Below are 21,515 nucleotides of genomic sequence, written 5' to 3'. Positions count from 1 at the left end.
TAGTTTGTATCCACAAAACCAACAAGGAGTCCAGTGGCACCTTAAAGACTAAGATTTAATTGGGCATAAGCTTTTTTGGGCAAGGTTTTTTTTATTATTTTTATTTCCCATAAGCCAAGCAAACATGACATTCAAAATTACAAGCTATATTGTAATTATCTGAGGGGAGGATTCAAATCCTCCCTCAAATATTAGCTGACCAGAAATTTTAACAAGGTCCGAACACTTGTTTTGGAGTCAGACTTGGATTAAATGTACATGACAATGTTTAAGTGCAATAATAAATAATAATGCAAAGTGCAATATAAATATTATAATTACAGAGCCCCAAACCTGTTAAGAGCATCACTTATAAGTCAAGCACGGTGGACATGCCAGATTTAATTTACCCCTGCAGCCTTAGGGTGCAGAATTTGAGTCAAGAGTCCTCCGTATTGTGCTGCTGCTATTTGAGCTACAGGTCTAGCAACTTTGGCTGGCAGTACAAGAAGGCGATTTTCCCATCACGAGGATGGATTCCTGAGTCCAAGAGCTGGATTGGTGGCTTGGGGAGCTCAGTCTGGCCATGCTGTCTCTCCTTTTTGTCCGGAATTGAGTGAGCTCCTTCCCTGGGTGTTGTGCCCAGAATGGGATTGGTCACTGGCATAATATGCTTGGTTTAGAAGGTGACTAGGAGGAGCCAGGCCTGTGAGCCAGTCTGTATGTCTGTCTCTCTCTCTCTGCCCCTGCCCATGTAGTGACCATGGGTGGTGACGGGTAAATGGGACAGGAGGGAGAGGCACGGCAGTGGGCATGTGTTGGGTCCAACGGCTTACATAGTGGGAGGAGGCCAGCCGTCTCTCTTCTCCGCTACTGTTGGTGCAGCTGCTCTACCATCTTAGTGGTGGTTCCTAGTGTAGTACGTTGCTATTGCTTTGGTGAAGTGGGCCTGGCCTCCAAATGTCAATTTTTTTTCATGCTGCCAATATTGTTCATGTGGAAAGGAGATGGGGGATTTTTAACATTGACATTCCAATGGAATACGATTGAGGGGGGTGGGACGAAAGAAAAAGCACTCTGTAGCCCAAGGAGATTTGTTGCAAACAATGGAGAAGTGAGGTCATCTCCAAAAAGTCACAGGGATCTTTTTATAATGGCTATATTTTCCATCTCAACCAGCCGCTTCTATGAAGGTGACTTGACAGCTTTAACTCTTCAGTAAATTGTGTGTTCTGTTAGTCCGGCAAATGGACTCAAATCTCTAAAATTTTCAAAATAAAAATAATTGATTAGTTTAATATTGAGGCTGACATAGCTCATGAATGCTTGAAGTTTTAATCATGAGATGTTTAGTCTGCTTGCTATGTAGTTTGCAGTGTTGTCACACTAAAATTCATAAAACATCCATACACTAGTCTTCTTCTGCCTGGATTATGACCGCCTCCTCTCTCACTGCTCATCCTGAAGCTGATATCCCTCTACTCCATCTGTATTAAATCCCCTCCATGCTGTGGACCCTTCCGTTGGCCAACCTCTTTTGTCAAGTTCCCAGGGACAGCAATGGCTGGGGCACTCTAGCAGAGCAAACTATTAGGAATCAGAAATCCCAGGTTTGGAGTGGAATCCATCTCCATAGATAGCCTTTTCCTAGGCAGATCCTCTGTAGGTCTACTGCTTTGGGTAGATGAATCCAATATCAGTTTGGGATTGTGGCAAATGACGACACAACATCTGCAAAGTGAATGGCATAGTTTTTCCCCAGAGCCTCGTACTCCCTGTCCCTTTTCTGTGGTGGTTCTGGAGTTGGGTTGGTGAGTGATCTAGCCTTATATTCATCCTCTGGATCTTCCAGTCCATCTTGCCTTATCCATGTGTCTGTCTCTTAGATTGTAAATCTCTTAGGTCCAGGACTGTCTTTGTATATATATTGTTAAAATGCCAAGCACATGGTTTGTGTGGGTCTTGTTCAAGACTCAGTTTTAGAGGGAAGCTACAAGTGTGCAAAGGCTTGTCTCAAGAAATTTTGCAGCTGAGAGACTAAGACAGATGAAATGTTTCTTTCTTGCAGCTTCCAAGAAGGTAGACCTTAATTTCGATCACTAGTATATTTAAAAAAAACCTCTGAAGTACTTGTACCTCTTTAAAATTTTGGTTTGCAACTCCTTGGTTTGGTTTGGTGACCGATCAGAGCAGATGCTATTGCTCCTTGAAATATTGCATATAGTATGACAACTGTCCATTTGATCTTGTGCATGTCACAAAAACGTATGCACATTTTCACTTAACATAGTACCTCACATAGGCACTCAGGCCAAATTCACAAATGGGTGGTGGTAGACTTATTTGCAATCATTATTCATTGAGTAGGCACCTGTAGTATGTACTTGTCCACCAGTTAATTTGCTCCCAGTCCCATATTCATACTCATTATTTCTAGTCCTAAAACATGGGTTTCCTTTTTTTATTATTATTATTTTTTTTTAAAGAATTAACCACAGTTGGGAGGTTTTCTCTTTCTAATTGTTCCCTCCCTTCAGGCCACTGATTCACTACTTCTCCAGATATGCTATCACACCAAAATATTTCTAGGTACGTTGACTCTAACCCTACTCACCTTTCCCTTCCCCTGTTATTGAATCCTTCTAGTCTGCGCTATCTGACTAAACTTCAGGAATACTTAGTAGCATGTCTCTCCTCTTCTGCTTTCATATTTCAGCACTGATTTATATTTTACTTCTACCCAACTCACTGATGTAGGAGACTTGCTGCTGCTGAGACCGATGGTATCAAACTCGCTAAAGTGTTTTGATATGGTACCAGGAAAGCTATGTTAAACTAAACTCTATTGCGCAATGACTCCGTTCTTTAAAGCATTGCTCTCAAAAATAAGTACTTCCTTTGATTACGAAGAGGAGATTCTTGTTGCTATGATTGGGACCTTGGAATCCATGGCAGAAGCCCAGTCTTTTAATGATGCAGCATTAGAGCAATCAGTCAGTTGTAGATATTTTTGTGAGGGCCTGACCTCTGAACACTTTTTTTTTTTTTTAGTTTGGAGTCTGCTAGTGCAAAATAATAAAAATATGGCAATACTTTTTATCTATCATTTGTCTTGGTATTGCAATGACAAATTCAACTGTTCACTTGGTCACAGCAAACAACTGGGAGCCAGGACTCTAGTTTTGTTGAGTACTGCTATATAGCCCTAGACAAGTCACTTAACTACGCCATGTCTCATTTTACCCTTCTCTGAAATGAATATGCTATTTCCTAGTGCTGCTGACAGGGCTATTGTGCTGCTTAATTATTAGTAAAGATCTTTGACAGTCTTGACATAAAACAAATGACAGGGATGAGCTCAAACCATGAAATCAGGTCTGGATATTGAACACCTTAAAATTATGAAATTTTCAGAGCCAACATTTTGGTTCAGTCTGTTTTATAAAGGGCCTATTTGCAGTACTCAGTTTGGGTACTCAGTTTGAGTCTGGATATTAAAACACCTCCAAATTTATAACCGCAAAATAGTATTGGTAACTATTCTTGTTTGCTCTCTCCCTCCCCTTCCCCCTCCCCCTATTGTTTTGGATATTCCTTTTTAGCATTTCAAATGAATGCAGTGTTTGTGATGTGTTGGTGCATTGTGTAAAGCTTGCTCTCTGTAACAGATGAAGTTAGAATTCTGTGTAACAGATTCCCAGACTACCATTATTTGTACTACATGTTAAAGTTTTAAAGATAACTATGGGAGGCTTATTCCCAAAGAAACACTTTAAACATTGACCCATCAAAATAGGTAGTTATAATAGAAAGTCTGGTTATTTTACATTCCTCTTCGATATGGTCTCTTTGTGAGACAGTGGTAATATCCGGCTATGAAAGGCTGTAAGGGCCGATGCAGAGTCTGAGAGAGGATTTCTTGGCATAGAGTTAGGCATAATTTTGCAAAAATGTCTGCCTGGCTTATTGGAAATCAGCCAGCACCACTATTTCATTCTTTCCTTGATTCTCTCTCTAAGAGAGAAACCATTTCTAGCTCCAGTGCTCTACTACAATTGTCACTGTAAATCCTCAAGAAACTAGAGGAAGATTCTAGAAGAACATCTGTCATAATTTGGCAGCTCAGGTCTCTGACACTTAAAGATAAAGGGGAGGAATAATATAACCTTTTATAGTAAATGTTTCCTCAACACTAGAGAGATGCAACCTGCTCCAACTTAAACAATGATCAATACAGGGATTTAAACTAGCGTTAGGCTTGTTCATAGTAGCTTGTTTACACAGAAAACTAATGTTCAGAAACAAAAATTAATTTCTCTCACCCTGAGTATTTTTAAGTAGACTCAAATTGAGTATTGGTGCTAAAGTAAATATAGAGGCAGCTGAAAACCCTTTCCCTTCATCGTTACTTAGCCTGAAATCTCCCCAGTGGAGAATTGTCCTCTTATAGGAACACTCTCTCCCAGCATCCCTTTTATGAGGCCCTTTAAATTTTTCAGTGATCTGCAGCTGCAATTTATAGTGGCTATTTTGAAACTGTTTGCTGCATGCTGTGTCTCCCTCTGTATTCCTTTTCACATTCCACAATGTATTCTCACAGTATTATCTTTGACATTTGTATTAATCAATAGTTGCTTCTGTATTTTAAGCTACCACTATGATTGCAGCTCTTCGTGCCAGAAAGACAGAAGTATCACTTTTCTGTATATTGGTTATAAATGTCATCCCTCCAGCAGAGCTAAGATCCTACCTACTATCCGGTATGTTGTGAGAGAAATTACATTCAACCTCTAGGGTAGTCACCTGTGACAAGGGAGTGACAGTATTGTGAGGGAAGTTATCTCTTACCCACAAGAGAAGGATTGGCTGTAGTAATAGAGGGAACAGAACAAGTCCGATTTTAGGGTGTTTGGGAGCAGTGTGCTATACCACTGTGATCCTAGCCCTGAAGGTAAATACCAATTTAAAATAAGATCTCTGAAAAATCTTTAAATAAGATGGTGTCAAATGAACTAGTATGAATATTTCTGGACATGAAAGATAAGTGCAGGTTCTCTCTCTCTCTCTCTTTTTCTGTCGACAAATATTTGCTCATCACTGATAAGCCAGATTTAGTATACTGGAGCAAACTTTTTGATGTTTTCAAAGATTGAAAAGAAATTACTTCATCTGAGTTCCACTTGGCTGCAAGTAAATAAAGCTACAACCCATAGGAGTGCCAATTAGAGCCGATTATAACCTGGTTGATCTTTCCTGGCATGGGTGGAGAAGCTGGTAGTTGGTCTTTTATCATGCTAGATGTGGACTTTGATTGGAATGCATGCTTGTGTGTGATATGGGAAGCTTGACAGGTATACCTTTCTTGAAATAAAGAAATGCACAGTTGGGGCACCAAAACAAATGTATTAAAATAGTGTTTTTACTATGTCATGCCACATAAGTGGCCAATTCTATAACACTGTATTTCTAGATAGTTTACAGTCTCCTTTGAAATATACCTACAACACATTTCATACAGCATGTAGCTAATTGTAGAAATTTGCTTTTCCATATGTGAAGCATGTTGCCAATATCTCTGAGATGGGCACCACAGTTGTGACTCTTCTCCCCTTCCCCCGCCCCCCAGTGCAATTGTTAATCTGTTATGAATTTAGATACTCTTCAGTCAGGGCTGTTTCTCAGGGCAGGGGGGCAGGTTCAGGGCTCAGGGCGGAAGTATGAATCTGTCACTTCCAGGACTGATCGCGCGGGGCCCAGAGCAGTTGCCCCGATTCGCCATACCCTAGGGATGGCTCTGTCTTCAGTTGTAACTTTAGAGATATGTAAGCAAGTGGCCATCTCCATCTCCCATACCATCACATAAAAGAGAAGCTCACAAAGGGCTGAGAGTCTGTGTGGTGACCCTAAAAGAGTAAAATAGTGCACTCAGTTCAGAGGCTACCACATTATCCTTTCATATTCCTTTCAGTCAATTTCTGTGTGTAATAGGCTTGGTCACTGGATACTAAACTGAATCCTGTATTTTGGAGAAAAGGGGATCAGATCTGGTAAGATGGGTGATCTGTCAGGATGGTCTGTCTGTTTCTGGTCTATCTTTAATCAAAAGGGCCTTGATTCATGTTGGTCTTGACAGTGAAATATAGGAAGAAAAACTGTTTTCAAACTTTGGTTACTGGTTAGGCCTCATTATTATTAGTCAAAATATTACATTTATGTATAGTCCGTCATCCTAAAAGATCCCTTTGTAAAGAACTTTAAAAACTATAGCTCAGATCCTGCAAGCTCTTAAAGCACACACGCAGAAAGTTGCTCAAAAGTCTGTGTTTGCAGGAACAGGGTCTGTATATAGAAATTGCTTCAGAGAAGTAGCCACTTCTGGCCTAAAATATGGTAGCTGTTCAACAATGGGCATTAACACTGCATAGCACTTTAGGACAGGAAATGAAGATGATCAGATCCACTTTATTTTAAAAAAAATGTGAAAGGTAGACAGGTGTTCACTAAATGATTTTGTTAAATACAAGTACTACATTTTAGTCTGTTAAAGCAATTCTTTTTTTAATATATGTTGAAAACTGCTGCTTTGCTGTACCCTGCTGAACATCAATATAGTAAACCTAGCCGTTTCTATCTGTCATTACCAAACCTCACAATGATGTTCTGATTAATTATGCGTACTGTGGATCTCCCAGATGCCAGCCAGATGTTCAGAAAAAACTAATGTTACTTGGCTTAAGAAATGAAGTATAAATCATATCCACACTGACACACCTAGTGGAACAAATGGAAGGTATTCCTAAGTGAATGCGCTACTTCAAATTAATTTTTTCCTTGAACTAGCTACGAAACACTCTGCCTCAGACATTGCAGGCTTATAGGTAAAACAGGAGACAAGAAGAACATGCAGATAATAGATCAGCTTTTGCTTCTTTTGTTACCAGGAGGCTGTTGTGCTGCAAGGCACTCTGACTTCCCCACCCTGGCTGCTTCGCAGAGCAGGAGTGTTGCCTCTCGCCCATTAGGAAGGGAGTGTTAAGTGGCTGTGGGAACAGGAAAGGAAGTGCTGCTGACAGCAAAGTTCCCTGCCAGTAGCAGATCAAAGGGCTGCCTGGAAGAGAACAGAGGCAGGTGGCCAGCTCTCAGGCAGGATGTGTGGGTGGGGGGTAAAGGGGAATCAGGAGAACTTTCTCTCCTCAGCCAGCTCTTCTGTGTGGCTTATATTTCTGGGGTCAGAGGAGCATTGTTTCTCTTTAACCCTCAACCAGACTACAAGGTATCTGTGGAAGTAGAATATGTGTGGTGAGTTTTTTTTTTTTTTTCCCTCCTCGTCCCTGAAATCATGTGGTGGTCATCTGTCTCCTAGTTTTGACAGGGAAAGGACTCTTGCCATTTACCCTCACTCGGATCTTTTAGAATATGTGTGCAGAGGCCAGAGATAGGGTTCCACCTCATCCCTCCCCCTGTACATCAGACTGCTGCAGCTCTTTTGATGCAGAAATCAGCTTTCTTTCTTTCAAGTAGCCTCTGCCCTCATGCTGACAAACACATCTTTCAAAGCAGGGGCAAGGCTTCCAGGTGAAAAATGCAGCAAGTGACTTGGGGCCCACCCAAAAGACTACTTTTTTTTTTTAACCCACATCAAACCAAATCAGACACTTATTCCTTTTATCCCTGGGTTTGCTGAAAAGTGAGGGTCTTCAAAGAGAAGAGTCCAACTATGTTTCAAATTGTAAGGCATATATACTCTCCTTCCTCAAGGCCCACTAGTTCTGTGGTGTGTGTGTATAAGAAATTGGCCAACTAATATACACTAGTAAATCTAGAAGTAGAAAGATCAGAGGCAATGCTTCAGTCTGGATGGGCCTGGCAGTATTCAAAAAGCCATGTGATCCTACTGCTCTCCAGTCCTGGCTTCAAAATGTAGTCTGCAGGAGTAACAGCAGGGAAAGAGCCCAGCTCTGTGCCCATTTAGGACTATGATGCTTGGAGGGGAGCATTAGGGCCAGGCTGGGAGAGGAACCACACTTATACCCCATAAATTTAGGCATTTGATCTGCATCAATGAAACCATACTGGAGCCCCACAGGCTGCTCTCTGTTTAGAAGGTGGATTTCACACTTCCTCTCCATCTTTGCCAGAACAGGACAGCTGCATAAATCTCAATCACTGCACTCAGGCTTTCTGCAGGATTCAAGAATTTTACTTACAGTGAAAATGGATCAGAGCTGTCCTATATACCAGAGAAACATTAATAATTGATTTTCCACCTTGCTGAACAATGCTGCTTTGCTCAATTTACATTCCCTCTTCAGTTCAGTGTTATTAAGTGATTGGGGTGGCTTGTGGAGATGTGACACAACAATAGCAGGGATTTAAAATCCATCACTATTATTGCTGCCAGATCCTGGTCTTTGATTTGGGTGACAACAATTCGTTTGATCCCTAAGTGAGATAGGGAAGGGAGAGGACAAAAATCATTCCTTTCACAGATTATCTCCACCACGCTGTATTGGTACACAGTCAGGAGACACAATCATTGATTCTTTTTGACACGTGCAAAACCCTTAAAACTGATACAGTGCAGTCCTCTAGGGTACATCAGCCCTTAACTTTAATATGTATGACCTTTCCTCTATAAGGCAGTGGTCCTAGATTAAGTCAGTAGATCCAGGTGGCTTTGGGGTGGGAAAAAAAGAAAGAGCCCTTTTTTAATTGGGGCAGGGGGAGGAAAACCTGATGGTGGCTCTGGTTGGGTCCAGAGATTGACTAAATAGAATTGCAAAAGCTTTTGGTTTTTCCATCAGTGCTTTGAATCTCAGTCAATTATAATGTCTCCAAATAGCCAATATCTAATGATGGCTGTTTGGTAGTCCACGTGAAAGTATTGGTTGTGCTCAATGTAAGTATCCACATATTGAAAAGAATCCTCAGTATAATTGGGCTAAACTGTCTTTGGGGTTGGGAGCCTTAAGGAGTGAGTTCAAGAAATAGTGGTATGATGACTTAATTGTCTTCATCTCTAGAAATAGTCACCCTAGGTTAGGATTTAAACATCCGTGGTGGTTTATGGGTTCTGAACCTCACACTTGTTACAAATAGCTTTGTCTAATAGCCATGTTGTCATGTTAAAGTGGAGTTACAGAAGCATAGCCCTATTACTGCTACCTTAGCTGCTGCTGTTCTGAAGTGTCCAGAAAAAAAACAATCTTGGTGTTATTGTAAAATGGAAGAGAGAGTTGCTGACCCACAATATTACTGACCAATACATAAGGACCCTTCTAGTTCTCTTGCCCCCACATATTTAGATGTGTAGGGAGTTAAGAGAATTTTTGATCCAGCCTCCATCAATCATAGTCAGATACATAAATACAATGGCTGGAACATGAATAATTTAAGTAACTGTTCAGTTTATTTTGGGAAGGAAAGTGAAGGGCTACTGGGTGAGCAATATCTAAATGCTAGATATTTGGGAGCCAAGACTTTGAAAGGTGTCCTGTAGGGAAGAAGGAGCCTGAGCAGATCTCTGCAGGTGTTTGAGTGCTAACATAAGTGGATTTAAGATTACTGAAGCACAAATGTTGCATGGCACATAATGATCAATTTCAGTGATACGTTACAGATCTGCAGCCTAATGTTTTGAATCAATTGGCAAACTGCTGAATTGCAATATTGTAAAATCAAAGAGAAACCATGTTGTGCTGTAGCTTTTGTTTCAGTTATCCTAGAAGAAGACCTACACTTTTTTTTTTTTTTATTGCATGGAAAATTGAGCCATAGGCAGAACTGTATTGGTTCCTTAAGAAGACTAACATTAATCTCAGGGAGAATGGTATATTGCTTACTATAGGAGCATGTTTGGCCAGAACTATGAAGCTCGTTAGGAATTTAGATGACCCATGTGCAAGGAGTGTGGGCTACACTCACTAATGTATTTCCCACAGTTGGGAGAAAAGCTACATTAAGAAAACAAAGTTGTTTGGCTACGGGAAAGGTATCCATAAGGAAACTATTAACAATCTCCTGGAGCAAGAATTATGGTGAAGCTGCAGTTGTGGCTGGCCACTGTATAGGTACAGAGGCATAAGAGGGAGATGGTTGCTTTCATGACCACTCTTACATAGCCAGGCATAATCTAAGCCTACAGAAGGAAGAAACACTTATAGACAATTCTTACAAATTCTCAGGATAGGTATGTGGTGGTAGTGTTTAAATTTTTTTTTTTTAAAAACTTGCTATTGCCATTTGAAAGCACTAAAGATCCACAGAGGCAAAGTACACAGTGATCTAGAATACTGTAGATTAATTTTTTCCTCTCAACTATTTATCATTTGACATGAAGATGAGTTTAATAGCTTCTCAAACTTTTCCAAAGTGGAATAGCTTCTTACTTTCAGTAGCACTTAAAATATATTTCCTAACTAAAAGGACATGTTGAGTAACTTTTTAAATTCACTGTTCTAAACTTGGTTTCTTTCCCCCTTCCAAATCCAAACTTTAATGTACTTCCTATATAATCTGCATAACCTATTTTTCATCTTATAGCTACCTCGGCCAACAGATGGTGCTGTGTATAACACTTTTATGATATTGTATAACATTTAAAAAAATATATTGCAGCCAAACTGCACATTTAATTACTCTAGCTTCACATATATTTCCCGACAGAAGTCCCCAGTAATATGTTTATCATAAAAATTTGAACTGAGATGCAAGAAGCAGCTAAGTCACTGATGAATATTTATATCCAGTCAGGGGTGGGGAAACAGTTCAATTGCACATGTAAAATAGTCAGAGGAGCCAATGACAGTCTTATGTGAAACTCCTGCAGGATCAGGCCAACAGTTTGGGTTTTCGGTACTTGGAAATAATAGGGAGACAATGGTACCTAGTGGCTAGAATACTGGAGTAGGACTTAGAGCCAAGAATAGACTCCAGGTCTCCCAACACCAGCTGCCTGGGTGACCTTGGGCATCTCACTTCTCCTCTCTTCCTCTTTCCTCATCTGAAAAAACAGGAATAATACTGATGTCCTTTGAGATCTAGTGACGAATAGGACTATATAAGAAATAAGCATGATTGCGATAAACATTTGGCCTGGTTCTTCTATTTAGGACTTAATAAATAGACTGGATCTAAATCGAAACACACAGGTGCAGTATTTTCAACCTTTATTCATGTGACTTACATGGGACTGGTCATGTGAGGGAGTTTACAAGAGCCTTCACTTTTTAAAGGATATGTTTAGGACCCCAATGCTGCCAGCACCTACTCACGTGCTCAAATTTCAGCATGTGAGTAGTCTCATTGACTTCAATGGAACTCTTTTTTGTGCATTAAAAGTTAAGCACATGCAGAAGTTTTGGCAGGACGGAATCAGTCTGTGTTCTCTTGATCTGTCTCTTGATCTGTCTCTCCCTGAAGTGAAGGGAAGCTTTGTTATGGACTGCAATGAGACCTTAGAGTCTGAGCATGTTGAATCTTCATTGACTATATGGTAAAATATTTTACCATATAATGTGTATTATGTCTTTAATATTTGTACATTATATGTATAGGTGTATATTTCATATATTAACTAAATAATATTAGATCTGCCACATAACTGATGGTCACCACCAAAAATTGTATATTGAATATATTCAGTCAGTTAACACACTTTAATTTGTCAAATAATAATAAATAGCAATGTAATATGCAAGAAGCCCTAATCTGGGTTTTCTAATACACTAGATATCATGCAATAGACATATCTTTATCATTTTTTGCAACTATAGTATTAAACTAGGTGACATTTTGTACCCTTACCATAATTCTACAGTCATTCTTTTTAGTTTTTACTATCCATATCCTATCTCTTTAGATGCTTTGTAATATTCAGAAAACAGAACTTTTTAAAAATCGGATAAATTATTAAGGTCTATATGAAAAATCATGGTCCCCGTCCTGCATGAGATCTATTAGCACAGCTTCCTGCATCTATGTGGAATCCCATTATTTTAACTGGGCCCTGCATAGGTGCAGGGGACTATAGTAGGTTCTAAAGCTACATCTATATTTTAGTTAGGAGCTGGGAATCATAGCTCTCATTGATGTATCCATGCCAGCAGTGTAGCTGGAGTAGCACAGGCAGCAGAGTACGTACCCCGCCGGATCCCCTGGATGTGTATTTGGGTGTCTAGCCTGAACCACTGTCATGGTGCTACACTGCTAACTTTAGCACGCTAGCCTGAGCAGAGCTGGGATGGGGTATGTCTGCGTGAGCATACTCACATTTCAAATGCAGACATTACCCACAATCCTGCAAACCCTAACACAAATGGGGGGGGCTCCAATTCAGAAAAACTTGTGGGGGAGATGTAATCTGACCAGGGAGCTCAGCCTGCGGAAGAGAATGGGAGGTAGAGGCATCCAAGCTACAGCTCCCATGAGGCACCATGGAAGCATTTCCAAAGGATAATTTAGTTTTCAGACGAAATTGTTGGGTTTTTGGATGCAACTTCAATTTTTTTTGAACTTCCACTCAATCACAATTTTCTATGGGGGAAGGGAGGCAACTGTTGACGAGCTCTAACCCCAGTTCAGAGAAGTATTTAAGTACATGACGAACTTTGATGTGGCTGAGTAGTCCCAATGCTTATTCGTGTTCAGTCAAGTACAAGTGTAAGTGTGTTTGCAGGATCAGTCCCTCTTGCTGACCATTGTGGAAGAAGTAGTATTTAGAATAGTTACATACAATATAACTCAAAAATGCTTGCATTCAAAGATCCTTACCTTTGTAAAACAGTAACTGAACTATCTTGTTAGGTTGCCTTACATTTTATTTTGATGTGATTATCATCAGGGATGCTGAAATATTACAATTTATGATGTATGATTTGGGATTAACAGCCAGCTAGTCTACTTGTCTTGACCAGATTAACAAAAACACAAACATGGAGGGAACTACAGTTATTGTGGTTTTTTTTGTTTTGTTCTCCCCCCTTGAGAAGAAAAGCATATAAATTATAATTTAAGAATCCTTTTTTTTTTTCCAGTGAAAATACCAGCTCTCTTGCTGTCATAAAAACCTCCTCTTTGGTGAGGTGGAGGACTGCTGTATGAGTGGTGGTTTTTATTTCCATAATGCCAAATGAGTGCTAAGTGCTTTGCATGTGATTATACGTATAATGCGCCTGTCCCGAAATTGTTAATAGGATTCTGCCCTTTGATTGTATTCTCATGCAAGTAGTCCCCATTCCTATGTATGCTGGAGTGATGGACTGCCTCTATTGCAGTGATACCTTCTGCACTGTTCCAGAAGGCCCATGATAAGATCAGCTGTCTATGGGGAGCAAGTGGGGCAGGGTATTGTTACCTCCAAGCCCTATGGAGGATCTACTGAAAAGTGAATACAGCATCACTAGGCTAGAATTGAAGGCAGTGAGAATGGAAGGTAAGCAGATCAGGAAAGTAAGGAGATGCCTATAATATCCTGTTCCTACCTTTTCAATCTATTATAATTTTAGTGTCTGAATTTTAAATTGTAGCATGGCTTAAACTAAATTTATGAAACTTAAAGCTTTTTTCCTCCTCACTACCTCTCTCCAGATGAGTCGCTCCTTTTGATCAGACAGTGACTACAGTGGGTGCTTTGGCATGATTCTGATAAAGCACCTATGTCACTTGCACTATTCAGCTTAAGGCTGCAAACACATTATTACTAATGTTGTGATTCCCTGTTTATACTGGCTGTTAACCAAAGAGTTAGTTACCTAAGAGCACACCTCACTACTTCCTATTCAGCTCAATCTTGCTGCCATTGACATTAATGGCAAAACTTTGACTTGAATGGTAGCAGGAGCAGGCCCAAATATGTAGTGGAGACCTGCAAATAGTGTTGTAGAAAGTTAGCCTCTGATTCAGTATCTGCTATCTCTAGCCGCCTTCTCAGTGATATAACCATACTTTTAATTTCCTTAACTGCAATAAAACTTCAGAACCTGTAAATCTGGCTTTATCAAGTTATCTTTGCTTTCATATTGGTAAAAGAATAACACATGCTAGTAACTTTTTCACTTACTTCTGATTCCAATAGCACAAAACATTAATTATGCCTATCCCTAACTTTTCATAGTCTCGTTCCCTTACTGGTTGCTTCCTTCATCTTTTTTTTGCTTCTGTACATCCAGTGGCCTAGATCCTCCAAGGTATTTAGGCTCCTAGCATCAATTGAAATCAGTGACTGACTGTAGCTGCCTCCCAGTAGGAAGGGACTGATGTACTCTTATTGGGGATCTGTAGATAGTTTTGTAAGTTCTGTTGAACTAAATGTATGTACAATCAGATCTTGGAAGAAATGTAGTTGTGGTACACTTCTTCTGGGGAAGTTGTCCCCATTAAAGCCTGAGCCATTCTGACTGGAATAATTTCTTAGGTGCAGAGTTGCTATCACCACCACAGAACAGGCTTGGCTTAAGAAAAGTAGGAAGAACAATTAAAGCATTTCCAGTTTTTCTGCCCCAATAAAAAGCACTTAGGAGATCTGGTTAAAGGTAGACTTGCTGTTGTTAAAGCTCTTATTAAATAGCACTATATCTAATATATATATATAAGTGATAAAGGATTGACTTACAAAGAAAATTCTTGTATAGTAAGGTGCAACATACAGTACGAGCCATCTGGAAACCTTTGCGCTAGAGATGAAGTGTCAGGAGCATTAATTCACAAATGAGTTGAAACTCTAACGAATGGCATTATCAGACACCTAAATGAACATAATATGTTTGGCAAGAGTCGGCACCGCTTTTGCTGTTGGAAAGCATGTCTCACCAGTCCATTAGAATTCTTTGAGGGGGTCAACAAACATATATGGACAAAAGTGATGCAGTGGATATAGTATACTTGGACTTCAAGAAAGCCTTTGGCAAAGTCCCTCACCAAAGGCTCTTAAGCGAAGTAAGCAGTCATGGGATAAAAGGGAAGATCCTCTAATGGATCCAGTGGCTGGTTAAAAGACAGGAAACAAAAAATAAATGGTCTGTTTGCCCAGTGGAGTGAAGTAAATAGGAGGTTCCCCAAGGATCTATACTGGTATCAGTGCTGGTCAACGTCTTCGGAAATGATGTATACAAGGGGGTGAACATAAGGTGGTAAAGTTTGCAGATGATGCAAAATTAGTCAGGCTAGTTAACTCTTTATAGTCAGCTTTGGAGTTACAAAGGGATCTCATAAAGCTGGGTGACTGTTCAACAAAATGTCAGATGAAGTTCAATATTGAGAAATGCAAACTAATGTATATTGGGAAAACATTATCCCAACTATACATACAAAATGAGGAGTCTACATTAGCAGTTACCATTCTGGAAAGATCTCTGAGAACTAGGCACAATGACTCTGAAAACATCTGCTCGATAGTGTGTGTGTGTGTGTGTATTTAAAAAAAAAATCCTAACAATGTTAGGAACCACTAGGAGAGGGATAGATAATGCCACTATGTAAATTCATAGTATGCCTAGTCTCAAAAAAGATGTATTAGAATTGAAAAGGGTACAAAGAAGGCAACAAAAATGGCTAGGAGTCCATACAAGAGATTAAAAGCATTGCTGACTAGTCCTATAGAAAAGAGATGACATGAATGATGTAGATAAAGTGAATAAGAGCGTCTACCCCTTCACATGACACAAGAACCCAGGGGTCACCTGAAGAAATTAATAGGCAGCAGGTTTAATAAAAAAAATAAAAAGGAAAGTACTTCATCACATCACCCTGGCAGTGAATTCCACCGGTTGACTGTGTGGTGTGCAAAGAAGACCAAAAGTATAACCGGATTCAAAAAGAATTAAGTTCATGGAGAGCAGGTTAATCAATAGCTCTGAGCCAAGATGGCCAGGGATGTAATCCCATGCTCTGGGCACCTCTACATCTGACTGCCAGAAGCTTGGAATGGAGAACAAGGGACTGATCACTCAATAAATTTCCCTGTTTTGTTCACTTCCTCTGATGCATCTGGCACCTGCCACTATCTGAAGACTGGATCCTGGGCTGGATGAACCATTGGTCTGACCCAATATGGCCATTCTTATGTTTAAACTCCCTCCAGGCTGAAGCTTGCCATAACAACAATTAGTGTGGGGGCTATTTTCTTTGTGTTTTGTCCATTACTTTGTACAGGATTACTAAAAACATACACTTGATTCTTATTGGTTGCATATATTTAAAAAGGCTTTGGATTAAAACACGAATGGTGGGATTTTAAGTCGCACTCACTGTTGGCCTGAGTTTTAACACTGACCTTTTTCCATGGGAGCAAAGTTAGGGCAATGCTGAGCATATTGAAAATTCTTCTGGAAGAAGTTCATAATGTTCACCAGTAGCTTTGAATATGTTTCTAAGTGTCTTGCTCATAAAGTATCCACACTGCCTAAAGATTTTTGGTTTATAAATGTATGAAGAGTGAAGCAATAGGCAGGTTACATGCCACCTGTAATTACACTGGCATCTTTGGGGGTTGTGGAGATAAAGTAAATTGTTCTGAATGAAATGCCTCAAACAGTCTTTTGAAGAGAAACATTGTGATTGCCATGAAAACCCTTAAAAATGTGCAGTGATGCCCAGATGTGCTGTACATTTTTTTTTTTAAATCCTCACTAAATATTAAACAACCCCTTGAAACTGCTGCCCAGAAATAGCATTTCATTCTCTATTATTGGTTTTTGGGGTGGAGTGTTGAGGGCCAGTGCTGGGGGTGGAGAAGAGATCATTGTGTTTTTTTTCTTCTGGCTAGTAAATTCAGACACAGTGACGCTACAGTGCTGGATTTGTATTTCTGGATTGCACAGGGAATGCTTGTTATGGGTGCTTTGAGCCCTGGACAGGAGCTTTATTTAGATTTATACAGATTAAATGCAAAATAAGGAGCCATAATGTGTTGGCCTTCCTTGGCCAAACTGGGAGCACGGAAGAAGCTTCTCTTTTTGCCTGACTTTTTACAGGATTCCCGCAATATTACTATCCATGCTCCCTCTTCTCTAGGGGAGTAGAGGTACTGCTTACACCCCAGAACATGGATTGCAAAATAAAAAGGGGGCAGGTAAGGAAGTGGCAAGCAAAAATACCTTGAGAAATGTAGTTCATATTACCCACCCAATCGGGTTTGAAGGGAGTCTCCAAACTGTTTACTTCTTACTTGATTACAAACCCCATTTTGAGGAGTTTCATTTTTCAGAAGCTTGTCGTTACTGGAAGGATGAAGAGTTTGTGTATGCAGGGGAGCAGTTGGCAGTTGATGAGGTTCGTGTAGCATTGCATTGGTTTGCTGCTGGGCCATACAGATCACCCCAGATAGCCCAAAACAGACAGAACAGAATAAAAAGCCAAAGGAAGAAAGATCATAATTCCGCAATCATTTAGGCCCCAGTTCAGGAAATCATCTCAATTCAGGACATCACTTAAGCATATGTTTAAATTTAAGCACATTCAGTTGGGCATGTGTCTAAGCATGCTGTTCTGATTAGGGATGCTTTTTTGGAATCGGACTATATATTAGGTAGCAGGCAAAAGCACTGTAGTCTGTCGTCTTTACCAGTGTAGGAGTAAGGATATACTTTAGAGAGTTCTAACCCAAACTTGGAATTTGGACCTTTTCAGCATCAAAACCTGTCTGCTCAGCCATTAAAGGGCTCTCGAGTTCAGAATCAAAGAGGAAATAGATTCTGTATCCCACTCACTCTTTCTGTTCAAGAAAACTAGCTGTTGGGGTTGTATTCTTCTGGCAAATTTTAAATGGTAAGAGTTAACTTGCCTAGTCTCTGTACATACAGAAGGGGAGAGCACAGAACTCTAATCTGCACACTTCTGACTACCAGTTGCTTGACTGAGCAATTTGAATGAATAGATTTTGTTTTACACTTAATTCTCAGTGTTTCATTGTGGGCTCCTCCACCAAAATGTTTGTGTGGCTACCTAAACTTGGATTCCTATTTAAGCATTCCTAAGTAGCTAGCCTTCTTTTCAGCTCTCTACTGCTCCCATTGATTTCAGTGGCCTTGTTTCTTTGACTTCTTTGGAATATTACCTGTACTATTGCAAAATTCCCTTTCCACTATTCAAAACTACTGTTTCAGCTTATGTAAGTAAACAAACAAACCTCCAAACCCTATGTATGTAAATAGCAATGTCAGTGTTTATTTTACAAGTGTGAAGCTTTCATGTTGACATGTGTTTGCGTATCTATGCATGTAACACATCGAGGTCTTTTCTCAGCAGCCTAGCACAAGTCTTGTTTTCAGTAATAAATGAACAGAGACCAGGCAGGAGTTGCCTGAGGAGTATACCAAATAGTTGAGCTGTCAGTCTTGAGGGACAGTTTTCAGTTCTCTGAAGCTAAGGTGACTGACCTCTTTGCTTCTGGCATGTTTTCAATGTATTCTAGATCACACAGAGCAAGTTAAAGTTTCTTTGTTTCAGCTCCACCAGAGACAGTATTTTTTCAATACTTCAGGAGTCTGTGTGCAAGCCTCCCCGGGTTCCAACAGAATTTACTTTTACAGGAATACCATTTTTATGAGTAACATTTTGCTAGGAACCAATATCTCAAAATTCTCATGGATGAGAAGAGTCCTTAACTAAGCAAGAATTTAGCTGATGTCAGTTAGGACTACTATGGATAAAGAAGTATAGGCAGAATAGTGCCATAAATGTGTGTGCTCTCAATTTTAAACAGAAATCAAGGCTGCAGAACTACTAAAAATGTGGCTGAATAATGGCTCTATAGCGCTTTTTTTTTTTGCAGACTTCAAATACAGAATGTTTACAAATTATTTCTCTTATTGTCCTCTGAGTATTTTACAGGTTTTTTTTAACCAATACAGTACCTTGAATACTACCAATATGGAACTTACCAGGTGTCGTACATGCTAAAACGTATGTTCCTACCATATAGCACCTACAAACTGCTCTTTTAGATTAGTTTGTAACTTTGTCTCCAACAGTGGACAGTACCAGCAGTGTCAGGGGCAGATGCAAGAAACACAACAGTTGGCAGTTACGGAATAAATTGCCAACCAAGAGGTTTCAGAGTAGCAGCCATGTTAGTTTGTATTCGCAAAAAGAAAAGGAGTACTTGTGGCACCTTAAAGACTAACCAATGTATTTGAGCATAAGCTTTCGTGAGCTACAGCTCATTTCATCGGATGCATAAAAGTGGAAAACGCAATGAGGCTATTTCTATACATACAGACCATGAAAAAAATGGGGGTTTATCACTTCAAAAGGTTTGCTCTCCCCCACCTCACTCTCCTTGCTGGTAATAGCTTATCTAAAGTGATCACTCTCCTTACAATGTGTATGATAATCAAGGTGGGCCATTTCCAGCATAAATCCAGGGTTTAACAAGAACGTCTGAGGAACAGGGGGGAGGAAAAAACAAGAGGAAATAGGTTACCTTGCATAATGACTTAGCCACTCCCAGTCTCTGTTCAAGCCTAAGTTAATAGTATTCCAATTCAGCAGTCACTCGCTGGAGTCTGGTTTTGAAGTTTTTTCTGTTGTAATATCGCAACTTTTATGTCTGTAATCACGTGACCAGAGAGACTGAAGTGTTCTCCGACTGGTTTATGAATGTTATAATTCTTGACATCTGATTTGTGTCCACTTATTCTTTCATGTAGAGACTGTCCAGTTTGATCAATGTACATGGCAGAGGGGCATTGCTTGCACATGATGGCGTATATCACATTGGTAGATGTGCCGGTGAACGAGGCTCTGATAGTGTGGCTGATGTGATTCGGCCCTGTGATGGTGTCCCCTGAATAGATATGTGGGCACAGTTGGCAACGGGCTTTGTTGCAATGATAGGTTCCTGGGTTAGTGGTTCTGTTGTGTGGTATGTAGTTGCTGGTGAGTATTTGCTTCAGGTTGGGGGGGCTGTCTGTAGGCAACGATTGGCCTGTCTCCCAAGATTTGTGAGAGTGTTGGGTCATCCTTCAGGATAGGTTGTAGATCCTTGATAATGCATTGGAGAGGTTTTAGTTGGGGGCTGAAGGTGACGGCTAGTGGTGTTCTGTTATTTTCTTTGTTAGGCCTGTCCTGTAGTAGGTGACTTCTGGGTACTCTTCTGGCTCTGTCCATCTGTTTCTTCACTTCAGCAGGTGGGTATTATAGTTGTAAGAATGCTTGATAGAGATCTTGTAGGTGTTTGTCTCTGTCTGAGGGGTTGGAGCAAATGCGGTTGTATCGTAGAGCTTGGCTGTAGACAATGGATCGTGTGGTGTGTTCTGGGTGAAAGCTGGAGGCATGTAGGTAGGAATAGCGGTCAGTAGGTTTCTGGTATAGGATGGTGTTTATGTGCCCATCGCTTATTAGCACTGTAGTGTCCAGGAAGTGGATCTCTTGTGTGGACTGGACCAGGCTGAGGTTGATGGTGGGATGGAAATTGTTGAAATCATGGTGGAATTCCTCAAGGGCTTCTTTTCCATGGGTCCAGATGATGAAGATGTCATCTATATAGCACAAGTAGAGTAGGGGTATTAGGGGACGAGAGCTGAAGAAGCGTTGTTCTAAGTCAGCCATAAAAATGTTGGCATACTGTGGGGCCATGCGGGTACCCATAGCAGTGCTGCTGATTTGAAGGTATACATTGTCCCCAAATGTGAAATAGTTATGGGTGAGGACAAAGTCACAAAGTTCAGCCACCAGATTTGCCGTGACATTATCTGGGTAGTGTTCCTGACAGCTTGTAGTCCATCTTTGTGTGGAATGTTGGTGTAGAGGGCTTCTACATCCATAGTGGCCAGGATGGTATTTTCAGGAAGATCACCGATAGACTGTAGTTTCCTTAGGAAGTCAGTGGTGTCTCGAAGATAGCTGGGAGTGCTGGTAGCATAGGGCCTGAGGAGGGAGTCTACATAGCCAGACAATCTTGCTGTCAGGGTGCCAATGCCTGAGATGTTGAGGTGCCCAGGATTTCCAGGTTTATGGATCTTGGGTGGTAGTAGAATATGCCAGGTAAGGGTTCCAGGGGTGTGTCTGTGCGGATTTGATTTTGTGCTTTTTCAGGGAGTTTCTTGAGCAAATTCTGTAGTTTCTTTTGGTAACTCTCAGTGGGATCAGAGGGTAATGGCTTGTAGAAAGTGGTGTTGGAGAGCTGCCGAGTAGCCTCTTGTTCATATTCCGACCTATTCATGATGACAACAGCACCTCCTTTGTCAGCCTTTTTGATTATGATGTCAGAGTTGTTTCTGAGGCTGTGGATGGTGTTGTGTTCTGCACAGCTGAGGTTATGGGGCAAGTGATGCTGCTTTTCCACAATTGAGTCTCTTTCCTAATCCCCAATAGTTAAAGGTTGGCTTTCATGTGAGCATAAGAGTTCAGATCCCTTCCAAATAACATTGTTTGCTTGTTTTAAATTCTTCCTATTATAACTTTTATTTAAATTCTGCTAGACTACTGGCCTTTATGTCCCACTCATCATAGAAATCTCATCTGCCATTATCACAAGGCAATAATTAGTGTTCAGTCTTGCACCATGATCTGAATCTCTCCAAACCCAGAGGAGTGAG

General features: G+C 40.4%; 1 long non-coding RNA gene across 13 annotated transcripts in view; it reads left to right on the top strand.

The window, feature by feature from the left end:
• The window catches only part of LOC140911533 (uncharacterized), a 402,004-nt gene that overhangs the window by 162,764 nt on the left and 217,725 nt on the right, over window positions 1-21,515 (top strand). The window lies entirely within an intron of this gene.

This window comes from Lepidochelys kempii, chromosome 5 (genome assembly GCF_965140285.1).
Source record: "Lepidochelys kempii isolate rLepKem1 chromosome 5, rLepKem1.hap1, whole genome shotgun sequence".
In the NCBI taxonomy this organism is placed as follows: Eukaryota; Metazoa; Chordata; order Testudines; family Cheloniidae; genus Lepidochelys; species Lepidochelys kempii.
This window is presented reverse-complemented; position numbering and strand designations above follow the sequence as displayed.